General features: G+C 38.0%; 1 protein-coding gene across 4 annotated transcripts in view; it reads left to right on the top strand.

Moving 5' to 3' along the window:
• The first annotated feature begins 4,820 nt into the window (after positions 1-4,820).
• Positions 4,821-19,071, top strand: part of LOC148063275 (disks large-associated protein 1-like) — a 41,527-nt gene continuing 27,276 nt past the window's right edge. For all 4 annotated transcript variants that reach the window (XM_087810744.1, XM_087810743.1, XM_087810742.1 and 1 more), the window contains exon 1: positions 4,821-4,899. The gene's annotated coding sequence lies outside the window, so the exon portion shown is untranslated. The remainder of the gene's footprint in view (positions 4,900-19,071) is intronic.

Here is a 19,071-nt window from a genome sequence, read left to right as displayed (position 1 = left end):
ATCTCCATCCTGTCGCCTCTGATGGACACTGGACGTGGCTTTGTCCTGGACCTCCCGAAGTCCAAGACCAGCTCCTTGGTCTTTGAGGTGTTCAGCTGCAAGTGGTTCCTCTCACTCCAGTCCACAAAGTCACGTATCAGACTCCTATACTCGTCTTCGCTGTTGTCCCTGATGCATCCAACAATGGAAGTTTCGTCAGCATACTTCTGGACGAGACTCAGCTCTGAGTTGTAGCAGAAGTCTGAAGTGTAGATGGTGAAGAGGAGAGGGGCCAGTACTGTCCCCTGAGGTGCTCCTGTACTGCACACCACAGTGTCAGACGTGATGTCCTTCAGCCTGACATACTTTGGTCGATCAGTGAGATAATCCGTAATCCAGGAGACCAGACCAAATTTTAACTTGAGATGTACCTTGCTCAACATGGATAGTAGTTGGCGCCACCAAATGCCTCATAGCAAGACGTTCAGGGGTTTGCTGTCCTTTCTGTGGGCGTACTCCAGGTACTCCTGTGTCCTTCCACATCTGGAAAAAAACATACAGAGGTTGATTGACTACTCTTCATTGTCAGAAGGTGTGAGTGTGTGTATGAATGGTTGTGTGTCTCTTTGCGACAGGCTGGCGATCTGTTCAGGGTGAATCTCACCTAAAGTAGTGACCCGACCCTTTTAAGGGTTTCAGCAGTAGAAAATAAATAAATTACAAAAGTACACTTATCCTTTTATACACTTCTTTCACTTCTCTCCTGGTCCTGAACAAGACAGACAACAATAGACTAAGATACAAATAAGAAGCGTACATGGCAGCGATGCTATGCTCCTGTATAATAATGTGCTCCCTTCACTTCCTGTACCGGTGTGTGATTGACAGATGGAGAAGAATGGTATTTGCCTCCATGTTTCAATGCATAACTTCAACTGATGTCATATTAACCCCAAAACAGTGAGTTTCTTTGATATGTCAGAGAAGCTGATGCCCTTTGAAATACGACCCAAACCTTGGTTGTTTCCTCCTCAAAGTGACACAACATGTCTTCTGGATCCTATTCCCACATGGCTACTTAAAGAACTGTTCCCCTTACTTAGCACTTTCATACTTGACATTATCAACTTGTCAATGACATCAGGCTACATGCCATAGTTTTTTAAAGTTGCAGTAATTAAACCTCTACTTAAAAAACCCTCTCTTGATCCAGAGGTTCTCACTAACTACAGGCCTATCTCTAATCTTGTCTTCATTTCAAAAATTCTGGAGAAAGTTGTAACAAGTCAGCTGTGTGATTATCTCCATGACAATGATCAATTTGAGGTGTTTCAGTCTGGTTTTAGGGAACACCACAGCAAGGAGACCGCCCTGGTAAAGGTAAGTAACGACCTGCTGATGGCCTCTGATGAGGGCCATGTTTCAGTTCTCGTTCTTCTAGATCTCAGTGAAGCATTTGACACTGTTGACCACCAAATCCTTCTACAGAGGCTAGAAAACCATATAGGCATACGTGGAACTGCTCTAAACTGGTTTAAATCTTACCTGTCGGATAGAACGCACTATGTACATGTCAACCACCTTTCCTCGACACACACTAAGGTCAGGTATGGTGTCCAACAAGGTTCTGTTCTTGGTCCAATACTATTCACAATCGATATGCTCCCACTAGGGAACTTGATCAGAAGACACTCTATAAACTTTCACTGTTATACTGATGACATCCAACTCTACTTGTCAATGAAGCCAGATGAAAGAAATCAGCTAACACAACTACAGTCCTGTATTACAGATATCAAGACCTGGATGACCAAAAACTTCCTCCTACTGAACCTTGGAAAACAATGAGGTTTTACTAGTTGGTTCCGCAACATCTCAGACAATAATTAACTGATGATCTAGTTTTACATAATGGACTTGCTCCTGCTACTAGCACCACTGTAAAGAATCTGGGTGTCTGCTTTGACGAGGACTTATCATTTAACTCACACATAAAACAAATCTCACGGACTGCCTACTTCCACCTTCGTAACATTTAAAAAATCAGGCACTTCCTTACTTTGGATGCTGCTGAGAAACTCATCCATGCTTTTGTTACCTCCAGGCTGGACTATTGTAACTCTCTTCTGTCAAGATGTTCTAAAAAGTCTCTCAGAACTCTTCAGCTCATTCAGAACTCTGCAGCTCGTGTCCTTACTAAGACTAAGAGGCGCGAACACATTTCCCCTGTGCTGTCTTCCCTACATTGGCTTCCTGTAGAATTTAGAATACAATTTAAAATCCTTCTCTTAACCTATAAAGCCTTATATGGTCTAGCACCAACATACATTAAAGATCTAATCCAAACTTATCAACCCTCTAGGACCTTACGATCCTTAAACTCGGATCTATTAGTTATACTACAAATCTCTAAATGTATATTTGGAGCCAGGGCCTTCAGTTTTAATGCCCCTCTGCTGTGGAACCAACTACCGGCTTCAGTCAGGAAGGCAGACACCCTCTCTATGTTTAAAAACAATCTTAAAACCTTACTTTTCGATAAAGCCTATAATTAACCTAACTGTTTATCTTAGCAGCTATAGGCTGAGAATGCTGGAGGAGTTTTAGACACTGAGCTCTGTTTATCCTTCTTTTCTGGATTACATTCATCACCTGTGCAGTTTAAACCCACATCTTTTTATTTCTCTCCCGGAGCCCCAGGGCTCCACCTCCAGGGCTGCTGCTGACCAAGGATCTTCACCACGTCATCAGATCCCGAGTTCTCTCCAGCACCTCCATGGACTCTCCCATACTCTCCTCTTTTTTCTCACTATATCCTCCCTCACTCTTCTCCTTATCCATCTGTCTACCCCCCCATCCTTCCTCCCAGCCGGTCAAAGCAGGAGGCCGTCAACAATGAGTCAGGTTCCGCTCCAGGTTTCTGCCTTCTAAAAAGAAAGTTTTCCAGCTCACTGCACAGTGTTTGGCTTATTGCTCATTGTTGAATTGCTGGGATCTGTTTTTCCTTATTCACTATAGTCTTACTTCAACTGTAAAGTGTCTTGAGATACCTTTGTTTTGATAGGACACTTTAAATAAAATTGAATTGAATTGAAATTGTCTTTCCATCAAGAATTTACTTTTTTCACTTTTTTTTTTGAGGTAAGTCAAAGACCAGTCCAGCTTGTATGCTGTGCAACCGACCTCAAGCGCTAAAGTGAGTTTGACCCATGTAAGTTAAAGGGCACTTAATGTGAAAACCCAACTCTCCTGACTTATTCACATGTTGTAAATGTTGAAGTAGTCCTCTTCAAAATGCAATAGGTCATTCGTCATGAAATTGCTCCGTTTTGAAGTTATTACTTAATAAAGTTCTTCCCCGTCTTAAATCTCGCCAAACAAGATTAAGGTTTAAATTATACATTCTGACGTCACTCTGGTGGAGGTGTCCTCCCCTAGAAGCCCTAAATCAGTTAAGTACCTACATAGTAATCGTGAAACAAAATAAATATTTATGTAAACATGGTGAGAGTTACTTCTGCCTTTAGGTGTTTTTGTAATGTGTACATTAAGCAGCAAACCTCATTTTTATTATTTGTTTTTAATGTACAAAACAGCAGTTTCAGGGGTGAGTTTGAAATTTACGTGAGTCCTTGAATGCAACTCGTGTTTTTGTGACCAATCAGAGCAGAGTGGGCGTGGTTGCTTGGACAAGACTTCTTCTCAGATGAAATGTTGGATTAAAATATAAAAGAAAATAATCTAAGGGATCTGAACATGAGACACTTTAAATACTATACCAAACCACAAATGCATCAGTTTTACCCAACCAAAGACCGGGGCCTGGTCCGTAAGGCATTTTTTATTAGGACACACAGAAAGAAAACTTTTTTTTTGTTTTTTTTTTAGTCGTATAAGGATGTGACTCTTGAAAATTGTTTCATTCTGGTTTATTAAAAAAAAAAAAAAGTTAGCCAGTAAACACTAAAAAATTGAAAAACACAAACCCTATATGGGACAATTGTGTTGCTGATAAACTACTCCATGATCCTGCGGATTAAGCATAATGGTGAGACGGATAATAGGCATTTAACGTTGTTGTGTTTTTGCTGGCTATGTTAATTTTATTTTGTTTATCTGTCCATGAACATAATACCAGCATGAAACAGGTTTGTAGTGCAAAAAGTTGGGGACCATTGATGTATGTTATTAATTCATAAACAATAATAACGTTGAAATAAGGTATTCTAGTAGTATTCTATCGGTTTATCTTACATTTGCTATCGGATATCTCGGGGTTGGTTACCACTGTCTTAGATGATATGTGCGTCACTTATTGTGGTAAAGTAAGTAAGTAAGTAAGTAATTTTTATTTTTTATAGCGCTTTTCCAGACCAGGGTCACAAAGCGCTTAAACAGTCAAAACAAAATTCAATAAAGTATATACTTTAAAGGGCAAGATAAAACTGATAAGACAACAGGAGTTCCAGAAAATCAAGGAAAAGCCTGATTAAGTAGTGGTTTCCAAAAATATATTTATTAAAAGATCATTGATTTATTGCGGATGAAATTTTAATTTCAGAGGTAAAAACAATACTAGTGACTTTAGAAATACCTGTTTGGGAAATTTTAATAATTTTACTATGGGTGAGGTGAATTATCAATTGTGCTGCAATTTATTTTAGGTGTTTTTTTATAACAAGTGGAAATACTGGTTTTAATATAATGCTCCTTGGGAATCACCAACGCATCTTTGTGCGTACACCTGATTATCGTCACTGCTTTTCCTGCGCCGGAAACGGTGATCGCTTTATTTTGAAGGCGGAAGCTAACGTCTCTCGGTGTTATCTGCTGCAGCACCGCTCAGAGACGCGCACTCGCCATTCACGTCTTGACTGTCTAGGATTTAACTGAGCGAGAGGATGCGAGGATGCGCTGGAGGTAAGAGAGAGTGCGAGGCTTGTCATCCGCGGTGACTTATCGATAGGCATCAGTCAATGTTGTGGATGAATAATCTCAAGCGTGAGCGTCGCTGGTCCACGGCAGCTGCAAGACTGCATTCCCTTGAGCTGTTGGATCTTAAAGTCACGCTGCGCTGCTGAGAGATGCTTTTCTTCAGCATCTATGCAGGCGGATGTGTTTAGAATAGAGGCTCACATCTGACTGGAAATGGTTGCTGGATGCTGCAGGATTATAGTTAATTTAATAATGACTATTTTAATATTTTTAATTGCAATTTTTTTTTTCTCACTGACATGAGCAGCTGACTTATTGGTTTTATTTCACACACACTTGCTGCTCGCCAGTGGCAGAACAAATGAATGCTGGGCCATGAAGACAGGTCTCTTTGAAAGCCAATCGTTGTCAATTAGTCGCCAGCAATTACCGTGTAATGATGACAGGATCGACAGTTTACAAATACTTACACACTTGTGAGATTGTACCTGTGAATCTAGCTCAGAGTTGACAGGCATGGAACGCAACCAAAAATGTGACCAAATCTTTCGAACTTAATCTTTTCCTTTTTTTTTTTGCATGTAATCCCCTTCACTTATATTTATGCATTTAGTGTTTGCCTGTCAGGGTAAAAGTAATCCAAGCTTGTAGATTGGTTGATACTAATATTGATAATAATGCATCTGGGGACGAATTAACAGAGTAAAAGAAGAAAAATATGTATAACGTGTTATTCAATTAAAAAAACAACATCTACATGAGTGAAATTGCAACTTCAGTGCATTTTATTTAGTATTACCCTAATAGCGTCCTTTACCAAAACATACAAGATTATTATTAACCATTATCTGTTATGTTGATCGGCGGTCCACCCTTAATTTATACTGTCGTTTATACCATAACAATGGATGGTTTTAATTAGCGATGGGGTTATGAAGCTTCATGAAACAGTGTCATCATTTTCTGAGCTCAGTAGGTGGTGCTCTTTCCTTAAAACAATGGAAGGTTTCGTTAGAAAGAGTTGCTCAAACCAAAGATTAAACAGTATAGAGCGCCACCTACTGGGCTATGAAAATTACGAAGCTTCATCAGTCCTTCAGAAGTTTGAATCCATCACACAATGAAAATTTAATCAGATACTGTAAGGTCATCAACCCGAAAGTTGATGAAGCTTCATGATGCATTTTCCTCATTTTAACAGCCTTCTAGATGTCACTCTTTATTTTAAAGTCTCTGGCTTTCAGCATTTTTTTTAACAAAACCTTTAATCAATTTTAATTCAACAGCAGCATCTACTGAGCTCAGAAAAACTGTTTCATGAAGCGTAGCCTCGTTTACTTGACCCTTCATTTTAAGTTGTTTTATTTACAAAGATGCACACAAGATTATAGAGCTAGCTAGCTCGGAAAACGATGACACTGTTTCATGAAGCTTCGTCAACCCATCACCAGCCCAACCTGCAACATTGTGTGTGCAGGTAGCCACGTGGAATAAGAATACGCTCATGAACATTGGTGATAGCTTCATCTGTTATCCTGATGTTGACTGAAAGGAAATGTTTTATTACTGTTAGGCTTTGAATGTTGTGAAGTGACTCATGGCCCGTGAGCTCGGGGCCAGCTAGACAGAGTCACACGACGTCATGACTACAAATTGAAATGATGGTTGTTGTCAGAGAATTAATAGAGATAATCATGATTTTTTTGCGTTCATGTATTTAAAAACAATGTGTTTTTGTCTATTAATGCCAAAATTACAGAAATGTAATTAAAGAAATTAACAAAATCAATTCACTTTAAGGGCAACTAATGTGAAAACCACACTTTCCTGAATTACTTCAAAATGTTGTAGTCCTCCTCATCTTGATGATGTTTTGAACTTTATAAAGTTCTCCCCCCTCTGGAAAAAAGAGGTTATGAAAGAGAAGGCTATTACGACATAATAATTGCTTCACTACTCCTCCAGCCAGCTGTAATCATGCCCGCTTTGTTTATGCAATGAGTCCCTTGGAGGTGGAGACTTTCGGGATTGATGACACACGGTGATAAACCTTGATGTATGACCAATCACAGAGTGGGCGTGGTTTTGCTAAACAAGATTTCATCTTCAGAAAAATAAATTGTTTTCAGTGGGCGGGGCTTAAGCACATGTTCTAATGTAAAAAAATAAATTAAAAGAGAGTTTTCTACAAACAGTCACATACTGATGATACAAGAATGGTCCAAGATCTGTTAAGACACACTTAAATCACGCGCTGTAATTACAAAAAAATGACCATATAATTAAAACAAAAAAAATGTCATATTTCCAGTCTCCCTGTTCAATTTAAACTTTGAAGTGGTAAATCACTTTTTTTTTCCCATGTCATGATCTCACAGGCAATACAATTACTCTTTGAATTGAAGCCAGTCTGGTTGCACCATACAGTAATGGAACACATAAGTAACATCACTAAGACACACAATTTAAAGACAATTCACCTCTTAAGTATTATTTTCAGGCAGGCTGTTATTTTAATTATTTTCAATAGGTGTCCCCCAACACAGTTTTGGAATTTCTAACTTCACGAAATCAATATCGCATGCGTTTTAAAGTCAAAAGTAGAAGTTTTGCTTCACAGAGATGCTGTGCTCAGCTTTACAGAGATACACGTATTTGAAACCATTTTAGAGAAGAGATACATGGAATCCTGTTGCTGAATACTGCTTCGTTCTCTTAAAACTATTTGTCAAATTAAAGCCATGTTCTCGCAGAAGGACCAAGAAAACAGAATAATGTACTCTCTTCTTAAAAGCTGTTGTCCTCTGTAGTGTAACAAGACATCTCTATCAAGCCTTCAACATGTTGAATTCAAAAGTGAAGCTTCCAACTGCAAGTTCTAGCTTCACCGCAATGGCTCCTCGTCCACTTTAGAATAGACTTTAATATTTCATTACCTTTTAAAGCCCATTATGGGCAAACCTTTGAATTGCTCACCCACTACAGGCTAGCCAGTACCTTTAGATCCTTCCATTAGTCCTTCTGGTCCATCTCTCTTGTTCTACTCCCTCTTTCACTGGTCCATGCATCTAACAGGCTTCTATTTATGGTTACACTAGGCCTGCAGGATATACACTAACTGTGCGATCATACAATTACTATATCAATATTTCACCTACCATAGATAAATAAAAGTATTTACGTATCTAAAACCCTCTCTTGGTTTTATGATTTGCTTCAATACATTATGTGCTATTAGAAATTCCAAATGTGAAAAAGAAATCTGTGATTTTATTTGTTAATGTTCACATATGAAACTGAAATTTAAAATAGAGAATAGAAACAAGATGAATTTCAACAAACAACAAATATGTTTGAAATACTGTTGTTATTTCTATTTTGAGGATATATTATTTCGAGAATAAATTATAAAACTAGATGATGAAAACATATTAACCCTTGAAGTCCCTTTATCAGTTCTTTCTCTACAATAAATACTTCAAGATAACTTTCCACCAAGTAAGCATGTCTTCCTCTTTGTCAACGTTGGGTGACAATAGGTAGCAGTAGGTAGGACTTTTCAGCATACTAGCCTGACATCGCCTTGCCTTCATGTTGACGGGTAGCACCACTTATCCAGCTTCAGAATGTTCTCCCTCCTTTTACAGAGGAAGAAAAAAAGGCTTGTATAATCAATGTTTGTCAGTACACAGTAAAACATTTAGTCAGTTAAACTTTCAAATGAAAGTTCACCTGCTGCCTTCAAAACACATGTTTAGATAAACTATAGGTTTTTCTTTGTTTCAACTTAAAAAAAAAAGGTTTATTTTCCTGCATTTTTTTTAAACTCAACTTTATATTTGACGTTGCCATAGTTGACGTCCTTTATTACCGAGCCATGTCCCCAGTTTCAGGGCTGTCCAGTCACAGATAATGTGGCGAGTAATCGTGACGACAGGCATATTAAAGTTTCACTGCCTCTAGTCCATCCAAGTAGCCAATTGTAAAATACTTCAGTGTTCCACTGTTTTTTAATAAAGATTTTAACTCAATGTTCTATTTCATCTGTTTTTAGACTGAGAAATGATAGGTTAAATATTTACTGTCCAGTTTGACATATTTATCACCTTATTGATATTTTCTATCTTACTGGATTTCACTAGATTTTCTTGAACAGTCATTATTATTGAAGTTAGTAACAAGAACTTCAAAGTCAAGTCAAAGAAAATCAAGTCTATTTTTCAACAATCACAATAACGTACACAAAGGAACATGGAAAACACGTGAATCCTGAAGTCTTTAACCCACTGTGTGTTTGTGCTCATACACAGATCATCTCTTTCTTTTTTCAATTGATTACTTTATAAAACTTGAGTTCTATAATAAGCAAGATGAATTGGAGAAAATATAAAGTGAAAATGAAGTGCGGCTGTAATGTTTTATAGTGTACCTCATTTGAGGTTTTTAATTCAAAATTTCCAGTATTTGCAATTATGATGTAGTTGCTCTTAAACTTGGGGTCCATAAATAATTTTGAAGTTTCTGTGTCGATGGGTCATTATAATTTAATCTGCTTCACCTCCTTTTTCTACAAGAACTGATGTCTTCAGAAGATGGAGGAGTGTTTGAAATACTCAAAGGTTTTTCCTGAAAGAGCATCAGTAAGCTTATATAATGTGTTGCTGAGTCTGCGGAGAGGACGTTAGTGATGGCCTGCTCATCTTTTACCATGAGCCCAACTTGGTGGGGCATTCAGTGACAAGTACATGCTCTGGGACGTTGTGCTGCTGATTTTTCTTTGCAGACAGCTTGTGCAATAAAGCGGTTATTGCTCAGAGCTTTTCCTGAACACAGGGCATGAGAAGACAAACAACTGACCATTTTGGCGACTATTTTATATACTGTATATATATTACAGATTCATAATTGAGATTTAAAGATTAAAGACACAACAAATGATACTAACCTATATACTTCATTTAAAAATATGAAATAAAGTATTAAACATGTGTTATTTTACAAAGTGGTTAAGATTTCAGGCAACAGTGGTAACACCTTAAAAGAAAGCTACTTATATTTTAGTCAAGGGACAAAACTGACTCTCAGATCTTACTTTAAAAAAACTATTAAATTCAGTTTTATTAGTGTTGTATAATAACACAGTTATCTCAAGACACTTTACAGTTTAAGTAAGACTTTATTTAAAAAAAAAAAAAAAAATCTGTGACTCAACAATGAGTGAATCACAGCGTGACAGTGGCGAATAAAAAAACAACCTTTAAGAAGTCAGAAACCTTGAGTAGAACCAGACTCAGTGTTGACCACCTGCGACTGGCTGGGAGGATGGATTTGGGGGTTTAGACAGATGGATGGAGAAAAAAGTGAGGGAGGATACAGTGAGAGAAAAGAGGAAAAAAAGATGCTGCAAAATAAAAGTAAAGGTTTCCTTGAATATAGCAGAACTTGCAACACAGGACACCTGTGTGTATTTACTCTGAATCAAAAAGGAAATAAGTGGGGAAGGCTAAAGCATTTTCTCAGAGTTGAATTGTCATCTCTGAAACAGGATGTGACCTCTTGTGCTGAATACTCGCTCTGAAGCTCCACTTGTGTCAGGGATGCAGTGGTATTTTCTGCCGACCTTTAGAAAGCATTGCCATTGTTGCGTACATACCTTTCAAAGCAGGCAAGGGGATTCATTCATGAAATGATTAATCAGATAAAATTATGTTTTTAGCTTCTTAATCATTACAAATACACAATAGAAACAAACTCTATAGAAATAAAGTCATGCTTATCATGTAACAGACTGTTCTATCAGTTTTAATTTGGATTTTTTTCTGGTTTGAAATTCTAACCAGCTCAGTTTCATTAGTGGATTTGATTTATCAACCGAGAGTCAAAAACTTCAGAGGAGCCTTACATCAGCCGCTACAACTCCCTATGAAAGACGCTGAAAAGACGTTTTTTGTTATACGTTCTTATTTGATATTGTCTGCCAGAAGTGATCAGCTCATCAAATAAATGAATCAAATTTATCCTTGGGATACCCCAAAATGAAATTGAAAACTGAATGTAAAGTAACCAATGGTAAAAAAAGTGAATTAAGTGTGTATTACCATTAGATTTGTGACTATATATGTAATACCTAACTAAAATTAATACATTGCATGAATCTTGTTATATAAATCAAATATATAACAAAATTAAAAATATTTAAAGAACTATTGATCATTATAATACGGTTTTGTGTTTTGTTTTTACATTTAACTGAACATTTTATTCTTATTTATTCTTTATTTGCAGATCTGAATGGTTCTTTATAAATATCTACATCGATTCAGCTTCTACCTTTTCTTGTCCAAGTTCCTTTATTCTATGTTTTCATTCCATAGTCAGTCTCCACCACTTCAGAAGATTGTTTATTGCCGCAATTAAAGGAATTACGTTACATTATCTTGTTACAAATGGATCAGAGAAAACGTTTATTTTCATTTCGCTGCTCAAAGGTTAGAATACAAGAGAAGATGGTCCTTATTTAGACACTGTTGTGCGGTGAATGTTGCAGGAGGCTCTTGTTCTGCGCTATATGCAGCCATGACTCGTGTTTGTTCCTCAAGGCTTTCCCGCATGTAAAGTGGTGAATGAAAACATTTCGCAATCTCTATGAATTATCGATGAGTCTTTCTCCGGTGTATTGGAACACTTCCACCCCTCGGACATGTCGGTGAGTATGTTGGCCGTCATCTTGTGTCAGACATACTATTTCGGTGTCAAAAGTATTTGGTCCGAAAAACTGATGCACTTTCCACTGAAAATCTTTGGTGGCCGGAATTTTCCCGCAGCCCTTGTTTTAACAATGCATTTTTTCAAAAGCAACAACACAAAACATCATTTGTCATTAATCAAATCAATCAAATCTTTTTTTTTTATTGGTTCAATTTTAAACAGCCATGCATGATGGAGTAAAACCCTCACTATTATATAATGAGGCTCTTCACTATGAAGAGAATTTTTGAGTGTCATGAACTATTTTACAGCAGTGGAAAAAGCGTTTCCTAGGTAGAACTGGGAGGTTTTTACCAGAAGATAAAACAAAAACTAGAATATTTAACTTGTTTTGTAAAGAAACATACATGCTGAATTTGGTATTGGCACTTTAGAGTTTTGCCATCATTTGAGTTCAACTTTTCTTACAGAAAAATGTACAAATTGTTGCTTTAACTCCACTTTTCCAAAACAGATTACCTTATTAGAAATTGTTTGTCCACATTGAAAGAAACTAACCACACATATTACAGTACAAAAACACAAAACTATATCAGGTACAGTTATTTATTTTTTGTTGAAGTTGCAGCATCATCAAAAAGGTACTCTTGTATCAAGCTTTGTGCGACTAGGACAACAGGTGGCAGCGACTCTTTTATGAACTTCTTACCTCCAGGTTACACTCTGATTGCATAATTCTTGGGTAATTTGAAACTCTTTAGTGCACTCTGGGATTCCCCCGCTATAATCCTGGGCATCGATCAAAATGTTTGATACCAGTACTGATACCAATATTTTCATTTCGACACAGGTCAATTCTAAACAAAAAGAAAATGACATTACACATGGTAAAATAATTTCCACTCCAAGCTGTTTTCTTACAGAAAAAATAAATCACAAATATTTTCCACTGCAAAAGAACACTTGTGACAATTAACAAATTCATCTGATATTTACTGTCTTTGTCACTTATCAGTCGTTTTTCAGGAAATAAACACAAGCATGTTTCAAAACTCTACTATGAAAGAAAATTCAGTTTACCCTGCTGTCACACCTCTATAGTTTACTTGTACATGTGTCCTAAATGTTACTTTAAAAAAATATATATGAGGTGTATAAATGTATATCCTCTATAAAGACGCTTTCCTAGTCTACCATGTGAGTTCAAACGATTCAAGATTTGATAGTTGAGACAGTTTCAACTTACACATGTTTAACTGTGCCATTTGAAATCCCGTCAGTACAGATCATTTTAAAGGGTATGCACACATTCAGGTTATGCTAAAGGTCACATTATTTTCCTGCTCTCAGATAATCCTTCCACAAAAATGCCAGCATGCTATGATAGTGGGTTCCGCCCTTGATGTCTTGAAGATTTGGAAATGGCAAAATTCAAATAGAAAAAGCAAAAAAAATAGATAAAAACTACAAATCCCTGACCTCATACACAGCGTGGGCTTTGTCCAATGTATCTGTACCAGACAACACTGTAAACCACATGCCTTGTTTTCATACGAACATAGGGGAATGCTTTGAACTTGCTCACGTAGCCATTGTCTTAGACATGAATATCTGCATGCAATATGGTCTCACATGTCTGATATACAGACTGTTCAGGGCTATACCTTGCTAGACGATGATCAAGAAATCACATCAGGAGCGGTGTGTCCAGCTGTGGCTGATCAGTCTGATGCAGGCTCTGAAGGCTCTGCCACAGGTCGGACACAGGTGGGTTGCTGAAGTAGTATGGGGTGCAGGAGCAGCTTGGGATGAAAGTTTTCTCACAGCTTCAGCAGTGTTTTTTATTTTTGTGAAAGGTAGAAAAGGTACAAGGGCTATTGCTTCCCAGGACTGTGATTCTAAGTTAAAGCTCTTCAAAGTGGCTTTCAGTGTATCCTTGCAGCGCTTTCTTTGTCCACCCTTTGAGCGCTTGCCTTCTCCCATTTCATGGTAGAAAATGTGGCCCGCCCATCTCACTTGGGCTCTCTTTAGCAGGGTGTGAATGCTCGGCATGCCAGCTCAAGAGAGAACGTCTGTGTCCGGTATCAGCTTTTTCAGGCAGTTGATGTGGAAGCGGTGCAGTTTACTGGCATGACATAGACGTCCAGGGTACCACTGCTTTTTACACTTTCAGCTTTATGGACAATCATAGTAAAAGACTTCAAAAAACATGTTGGTAAAGAGATAGGGAAGTGTTGGGAAAGTTTGTGAAGTTAAGAGCAGATTTGTTTAGAGACAGGCGGTTGAGTATGTTGTAGTGAGTCTTGATAATTCTGTGGGAATTACTTCCAGAAGAAAGATGAGTCAAGAGTGCAGGAATGAGAAGATTACATTTACCGAAGGCCGAACCTGAAAGAGGAAGCTGACTGTAAGACGGTGCCCAAAAGATTTTCGAGGCAACATCACCCACTGATCCATAAAATGAGACTGGTGACCGGGAAAGGGAAAGAGTGAAGGCGGGGATTAAATGGTGGAGGTTTAGATCAAAATTATGTTTTTTCAGACGTGGCACAAAGTAGGCTCCGAAACCGTGAAGAAGGTTAGGCGTATCTTCAGGAAAATGTAAGCACAAGAAAGTTTGGCATAGATAAGAATAAAAGTCAGTAGTCCTTGAGAGTTTGATGCACAAAGAGAGTGTGTAAAAGGCTAATGCAAAGGCTTATAGGGAGTTGCATAAGAGCCTGGGTAGCAAAGAAGAGGAGAAGACATTATTCATGATAGGCTCTCGGAAAAAGAGAGCATGAAGATTACGGTGATAATGCACAGGAATGGTAATGTGCTATCAAGGGAGGTGAGAGAAATAAAAAAAGAGCAAATCAGGGAAGAGAACAGATGGAGGCGAGGAGGTGGCTCGGGTAGTTCATGGGATTAGCAAGGTGGATTTATGGGAGAGGATGACACGTGAGATGGGCTATTCTACATGACAATATTAGATCTTGAAGTATTTTATGTGTTGACTAGCTCCAGGACTACTGTTGATAATGCATGTTTTTTTTTTTGGGGGGGGGGGGGGGTTCTTTGCAGTTCAGGCACAGTGATGCATCAATCATTTTTGTATCCAAAGAGTTTTGCCAGCTAGAAATTATTTTCTGTAATCCATCATGATGAATCCTTCAGAGTGTACTTTTCAATTTTTGTTCTTAATCATAGTGTATTAGTAAAATAACCATAGTTAAATAAGTTTCCATTTTTGGCCCTTTTAAACAAGCTATTTAGCAAATGCAATTGTCGAGTTGATTCCCAATTTTAACGTAATTATTTGTATTATTTTTGTGTTACTTCAGGGTCAAGGTGACCCCAACGCCCGAAAACAAATGTTACAGTTTTATTTCTGTGGTTGAGGAAGCAACACAAGGAATCAAACAATTACATTTATTTTCGGGCATTTGGGTCACCTTTACCCTGAGAAAACACAAGCCTAAAAAAAACAATCAACACCTCTAATGTTTGATAATGCCCCCCAAACCAAATATGTTTTTAGCAAAACAACTTTTCAACTTTTCAGTCCGCAGTGAAATCTTTCTCTCTCCTCCATCAGCACACGTCTGTCATAGGCTTTCTTCAGATACACAAATTTGCAATGCAACTCCCTCTGACCTTTATTAATAGGTTTTACACGTCCCAACAATGTCCATCCACTCTAACTTTAAAAGATATTGAAATCAGAAAGAACCATTGTAATTTACAATGATTTATGTGTTGATTCCTGTGTTCCAGCCATAGTTTTGCACTAGCTAATATTTCAACAACACCCTTCACTTTATAATAATATGAAGTGGAGAGCCTTGAAGTTATCTGGAAGATTATACCAGAAACTGCAACAACAAGAGATATTATCTTGTCCTGTTAACAAATAGACAATCTGTTGTGACTCTCATGTCAGGTCGCATGCGTGCTGAGAGACGCTTACCAGTACGGTAAAAACATCACTACACCCTCAAAAATTTAAAAGGGTTTTGCCGCACAGCAGTCTGTTTTTACCAGATTCACAGAGGGTAAGTGTGCAACAACGGCATTATATCACGTTACTCAGGTACTTGTTAGAAGAAGTCGTTCAAGGACGGCGATGTTGTTAACGAAGCCTTTATTCAGGATACAGAAGCAGGTTTGGATGAATTTATGAACAAAAAAAGTCTGTGACTGCCAACGTCAATGACGGATGTGGCAGCTCCTACTGGCGTGAATATAAGGAACTAGCTTTCTTCCTCGATTACTAATGCGCATTTTAAATAAATATGCCGCTGCAAAAAAAAAATGAATGAATGTGTAAGCTAGTAGATCTCAACAGACTAGATTAAAGTAAAATAGAAAAAGTTGGGGCATCCCTGTCTTACAGCATTTAGTTACAGTTTTCTGACACCTGGGGTCGCCAGAAACAATATTTGGAATCTGGCGTATTGTTACTTCAAAGGGCAACTAAAGTGAAAACCCAACTCTCACATGTTTTAAGTGTTGATGTCTTCCTCTCCACGATGCCCCTTATCATGACAATGTTTTGAAGTTAGTCTGAAATCTTGGCGAACGAGAGGTTACGAGAGCAAAGCCAATTATGGTGTAATAATGGTCTTCACTCCTTCTCCAGCCAGCTGTACTCTCGCCCTGCTTTGTTTATACAATGAGTCCTTTCGAGGTGGAGACTTCCCGGATTCATGCGCTGCATGACAAACCTTGGTGATTGACCAATCACAGCGGAGTGGGCGTGACTATGGTAAACAATATTTAATATCTAGAAAAACAAAGTGTTTTCAGTGGGCGGGGCTTAAGCACATATTCTAATGTGGATATTTAAATGGAAATAGATTTTTGTACAAAAAGACACACACTAATAAGTACAAGAGAGTCCATGTTTAATTTAAGAGACACTTAAACCAACACATTAGTTTCCCTTAAACGGTGAGGATTTAGAACAGTCTGTAATGACATTTTTGCTTCGCCATGTCCGTAATTGGTCAGTGCCTTGCTGTCGAGGAGAAGTCTTCAATTTAATTACTATTTTTTATAGTTCTCTTTGGGTTTCCTGTGCAAGTCCTCCACAGACGTACTTCCTCTTACTTTCCATATTGAGAAGAGCAGACAAGTGCTAAAGATGTGCTTAGCGCTTACCTCTCCGTCATCTGGTCATTTTGATCCCCACCTCCATCACACTTCCCACCACTGAGCTGTTCTGTGCCGTCAACCGAAGCTTCATCAGCCAGCATGAGAAGGCTGCAGAAGCAGGTACACAGAGAGAAAGTTAGCCCACGCATCCGTCTTCGCTCCTGAAAATGCTATGTTGAATCATAAGAGTCAGTGGGCGATGAGCAAGGCGTCAAATTCTACACAGATACTGACGACTCAATTGGGGGCCTTACACATTTTTCGAAAAAACAGCAAAGAGTCAGACAACGTAGTTCTACATTCTACTGCCTTCCTTATTACTTTTGAGATTACTTGATTTGCCTTGACTCCTCATGCCTAGACACGTTACAATGCAATATTTCATTAACTGTTCTCTTGTAGAAAGCTTACACTGTAAAGCTATTATTGATCTGTTACAATTCAATAAGCTTGTTAAATGACACATTATCACCAGCAGACAGTGTCTGTCTCCCTGCTCTACTCTGGCTGGTGATGACACATAGTTAGGATTACCGTATATTATTTTTAGCAGTTTATTTTTCTGTTTTAAAGGTGGATACTTGATCATTTCTTCCTGGAGCAGCAGCACATCTAGTGACCACACAAACTCATTGGATCATCATCTGAAAATATATTAAGCTCGGATCAATGTAGACAATTTTTCGAGGGAGGAAGAAGGATAGGAGGATGTATTCAATTCAGCAAGGATGAGAGATTCTGTCTGTCTTTCCGTCTGTCTGTGCGAGGACCCGTCCATGTCTATTCTCCATGGACCATGAGCTGCAGAGAAGAGTAATTAAGGTCAGAAGAAGCGGGACAGAATACATCTATATAAATGAGAGAGAGGAAGAAGGAACAGTGAAGATGCAAGGAGTAAAGAAGATTGTTCAAATATAAAACTTTTAATCAGCCACCCAGCTTTAACAAACAGAGAATATTGGAAGTGAAAAGAAGCGTGTAGGCAGGCTGAAGACGACTGATGTGGTTGATGGGAGCCAGAGACGCTAGCTTGGTTTAAGAATGATAGTACGTTTCTTAAAAGCCAAAGATTATTAAGCAAAAAGCGCCATGTAGTGAGCACTGCTTCATGAAGCTCCAACAGCCAATCAATACCTTCAATACCGGTACGAGTAAGTTTAGTCTGCCGTCAATGTCGATTTGTCAAATGGGAAATAAAAATGCTTTATTGCTTGGTAGCACCACTCAAACATGTCTGGTCTAGAACATAAAGTATAACTTGCTAACTACGAAGCAATACTTTTGTTTAAAAAATATTTACTTAAACTCCACCAGAAAAAGTGTATATACTGTGTGTAAAAGTTTCCATTTGCAAATATAATAAAATTGTTTGGAGGAGTTGGATGAACTAATTCTAATTTAACTCATTTTTTACTCTCCTTCATGTCGACTAAGGTGTAAGGAGTAAAGTAATCCATTCCTTTTTAGAGTTATAGGTAAAAATGCATGTCTAATTTAATGAAGGACTTCAGCTTCATGGTATTCATCTTTGTCCAAAAACGACACTTAAAAACATCCAAATACCTTCATGGTTCTTGTCTGTAATGTCCATCTTGTATTGAAGCCTTGACAAGAGGAATTGTTTTGGAAAAAGTCTATGTTTCAACCTTGTTTGTAGCAGCTGTTTAAACCATAACATGCTACACAAACTCCGGATGCACTCCGGTATATATCCCGAGCGAGTCCAGTCCACTGTCTACACTACTGTGCATTGGGAGCGCTCGACGTGTTTTAGTTTTTCCGTAAGAATTCCTTTTGTTGAGGCTTCAATATAACATGGAAATCACAGACGAGCACCACGAAGGTATTTGGATGTTTTCATTATAGAGGTAGATGAACCTGAGCTTCAGTTGCTACGTAAAATGGATATAAATTATTTCTTATATCTTTAAAAGGAACAGATTACTGAAAAAATCACAAAACCATTGATCATCAAGAGGGTGAGTAGAAAATGAGTGAAATTTGAATTTAGGGTGAACTAACCCATTAATGAAAGCCTTATTTAATTTCAGGGTTTGGCTGAGTAACAAATAATAAATATATCTGAGAAAGGTAATCATCTTAATTGTTATTTCATTTCAAGATAGCAAGACGCTCTGCCTGACCTGCTGCAGCATGAATATTTAATATCAGTACACGGACTACACAGAAATCCCTCTGATTGAGATTCAGACTAAAGAAGAACTGAAATAGAAATGTCTCAACGATTCAAATTGGAATCTGAACATTTGGAAATGGATTCTTGATGACAAACCCTAATTAGAAATGATTGCA

This window comes from Callionymus lyra, chromosome 16 (assembly GCF_982586985.1).
Source record: "Callionymus lyra chromosome 16, fCalLyr1.hap1.1, whole genome shotgun sequence".
Taxonomy (NCBI): domain Eukaryota; kingdom Metazoa; phylum Chordata; class Actinopteri; order Syngnathiformes; family Callionymidae; genus Callionymus; species Callionymus lyra.
Note: the sequence above shows the minus strand (reverse complement) of the source record. Positions and strands in the feature narration are given on the sequence as shown.